Consider the following 3,862-nt stretch of genomic DNA (forward strand, 5'->3'; position numbering starts at 1 on the left):
CCGGGCCCCCGTGTCCCCCCCAGGCCCTCCCGTGTCCCCCAGGGCCCCCCCCCGACACCGACCCCCGATAGAGATGCCGCGCAGCGTTGTTCTCACATCCTGTGGCAAAAAGCGCAGTGTTGGGGGCTGGTTCCTTCATATCTCTAACACCCCAGGGTCAGGAATGTCATGGTTGGTGCAAGAGCAGCGAGATCTGCATCTTCCAGTGGCACCTGGGGGGGGTTTGTGGTCCAAGGAACTGGATTGGGCTCCATCCGGGGGGTCCCGACACGGAGCAGGACTCATGGCCAAGGTCAGACCCAGCAAAGCCCCCCCCGTGCTGCTCCTGGGGGCGGGAGGGCACCGGGGGGTGCAGATCAGTGTGGGGATTGGGGGGGCAAGGAAGGTCAGAATTAGACCTGAAAAGGTGAAAAGTGACCTAGGATGGAACGTGTGAGCAGGGGCGGGAAACTCGTAGGGTCATTAGAAGCTTCGGAGAGGCTGTAAAGCCTGGAGTGCCCAGCCAGTGGGGAAACAGGGGAGGGAACTTTGGGAATAGGGGATATAAACCCTTATTCACCTGACTGTGGGTGTTCAGGGCACCCATTCTTGCAAGAGTGTAAATAAACTGCTCTGCTGAAGGATCCATTTGGGCCTGTTCATTGGGGCCACAAACGTTTCTCACCCCCCAGATCTCACCTCCATGAACCCCCGGGGGGCACCAAGACAGTTTCTCTCTTCCTCCTCCTCCCCCACTAGATGCATGAGGTGGCTCTTTGAGAAGATAAGAGAAGTATCCAGGTTTTTCCCACTCCTTCCTGTCTTTTGGAAGACTGGGGGGAATCCCCCCACCCTGGGAAGTTCCAGGGAAAGAAGAAGTCTCTCTGCCAAAACAAATCCCTCTGGCAGGTTCCTGGCTCATTGATCCAGGGATCAAGGATTTAAAATGGCATCTGCCAAGTGGTTGGAACATTCCTGACATTCCTGCAGGTAGGGATGCTGAAGCCACAGGGAGAGAGATCAGGTTGAAAAGCCTCCTGCCCCTGAGCCCTGGAGAAGGCTGAGGGAGAGCAACAGTTTGTGACCTGTTCTGAGCAAAATTCACAGATGGAAAAATTCACAGTGCTCAGGATTCACCCTTTTCCAGCTGGTAACCCCACCACAAACACACCAGGTGACCCACAAAATAGGCCTGGCACCCACTGAAAGAAGAAGTCAAGTCTGGAAGTGAGGCCCAAACCTTTGCCTGACCAAGCTCTCCTAAAAACAGCCCCTGTCAACGCCAGTGAGGACAGGTTCTGAGCAGCTGATCTGCCCTCCACCTCCTCCACGGGCCCTGCAGCTGCTCTCCCAAGTCACAGGGCATTCCTTGGGCAGCCCCAAGGCTCCCTGGCACAGCAACTTGGGCACAGGGAATCTAGAAATCTCCCCGTCGCATCCCAGGGCAGAAACTTGCTCACTGCAGCAAAAACAACCCACCCCCAAAAACACAGACAACCTTGGAAAAGATCAAGTGTTTGGGAAGAGAATCTTCCAAACATTAAACAGGGAGAATCCCCAAAGAGAAGTACTGAAGAGGTGGGTGCTCAGTAGACCTCAGCCCATCATGAGAAGAGAAGAGGAAGGGAAAATCTCACTGCATATCTCGACCACAAGGTCAGTGAAGCTCTGAAGAAACCTCCTGGCATGGCTGGGAACTTCACAGCAGCCTCTCCTGGCAGGCAGGACAAGGAGCAAACGCTGGAGGAGGCTGCAATTCCCATGGCTGGACAGGGGGGAGCAGAGCAGGCACATGGAGGAGCTCCCTGGAAATAGAGCAGTAAGGAAAAGCAAGGATGGATTAGTGACCCAGGTGGGTTCTGTGCCTGTGGCTCCTCCAGGGCTGTGTGAGCTCAGGGGACAAGCCAAGCTCTGGCCACATCCAGCTCCATCTACATCATCTGAACCCTGGGAATTCCACAACAGAAGCACCATGACATGGTCTGAGAAAAATGAGGGGGGTGCCAAGCAGAACCCCCTAAATCCTTCTTACAAAACTGACCCTTTTAGCCAGGAATAACTGTTAAGGAAGAAAAGTGCAGTAACATGAAAATAATTTTTAAAAAAGAGATATTTACTGAAGAAATGCTCTAACCAGGCAAAAAAAGTTAAAGCAAGCTTTGAGTGACATTTTCTGAACCAGCTCTATCAGTTTCTAAGTGGATCTATTGCACTTCAAATTCATCTCCCATCCTGCCACTGAATTAATTTCATGTCTAAGCAAATCCCAAGTTAAATCCAGAGACTGGTGTACCCAGTAAGCTTGACACCAGGGGATAGCAAGGCTGGAAGGTAAAAATTCCTCTCAGATCTTGTTTAGCAGAAGCTGGGGATCAGCAAACCAATCATGAGAAAGTGAATCCACAAGGATCAAAGATCTCTGTCTCAAAAGGGATTCAGAGAAATACCTGAGGGACTGTGGTAAGTCTTGCTGTGAGGGATATGGACCTGGCTCCTGAAAATGGTCCAAGGAACAGGAATTCTCTTGAGTCAGGCACAGAGAAAACATGGTGAGACTTCACTTGGAGTGTTGTGTCCAGTTCTGGGCTCCCCAGTTTAAGAGGGACAGGGATTTACTGGAGAGAGTCCAATGGAGGCTACGAGGATGATGAAGGGGCTGGAACATCTGTCTGAGGAGGAAAGGCTGAGAGACCTGGGGCTGTTCAGTCTGGAGAGAAGACTGAGGGGGGGATCTAATTCATGTCTCTAAATACATGAGGGCAGCAAGAAGGCAGGACAAGCTCTTGTCACTTGTGCCCTGGGACAGGACGAGGGGCAAGGGATTCCAACTGGATCCCAGGAAGTTCCAGCTCAACATGAGGAAGAACTTCTTTCCTGTGAGGGTGACAGAGCCCTGGGACAGGCTGCCCAGAGAGGTTGTGGAGTCTCCTTCTCTGGAGACTTTCCAGACCTGTCTGGATGCCTTTCTGAGGGACCTGCCCTGGGTTTTTTTTAGTCCTGCTCTGGCAGAGAGGTTGGATCTTCAGGGGTCCCTTCCAACCCCCAACATTCTGTGACTGATCACTCCTGCCCCCCATCAGACCCCTTAACCCAGACACACACAGTTCCATGTTTGCTCAAGAAAGGATTTCAAACTCCTCATACAGTTGGAAGCTGGTCAGGATTGCTCTCAGGCCACCCCTGCTGCTTTTCCTGTCAGGCTTTTAATTAAACACATGTTAATGGCAAGAGGCCACCCCCCAGCCTCACACCCTGTGCTGGGGAAATCACCACTTCATGCCCAGCAGGAGCAACACCCACGTCCTTCCAGCTCAGCAGTTGGATAAATTGGTTTTCAGTCTCTCTTAACTCAAACCTGAGAGTCCCTGAAAATGCAAGTAATTTAGATTGGCTCATCACATCTTCAAGAATCACAAGAAGTGTGTTTGAGTAATTTTTGTCACTGCTGGGAAAAGTTGCATGCTGGAAGGCAGGACACTGCATCACCTCAGCTGCAGATTTTGATGCAATTCTGAAGAATTTCATAATCCCAGTCAGCTGTGATATCATCTGCCTTGGATTTCTTGCCCTTAGCAAGGAAGGTAATAGCAGAATAGAAAGATAAAAGCAGAATTTACCTTAGTACACAGAGTCCTTGTCTTTCATCTTCTGTCACACTAAGTGGTGGTTAATCAGGGCTTCTCCTGTAGCCATCCATGAAAAATAAAATCCCACACTTTGTTTAACTTGGATGCCAAAAGACAAACCCTACAAAATCCAGGTTATGGAGTTCCACATCAAAGTCTCCTCAGTGCTTCAGAGGCTGCAATAGTGGCCCGGAGCTGTAAAGGAGCATTAAGATGAATGAGTGATACAGAGAAAGAAAAAAAAACACCCAAAAGCA

Source organism: Chaetura pelagica, unplaced genomic scaffold, assembly GCF_000747805.2.
Source record: "Chaetura pelagica isolate M959 unplaced genomic scaffold, ChaPel_1.0 scaffold840, whole genome shotgun sequence".
In the NCBI taxonomy this organism is placed as follows: domain Eukaryota; kingdom Metazoa; phylum Chordata; class Aves; order Apodiformes; family Apodidae; genus Chaetura; species Chaetura pelagica.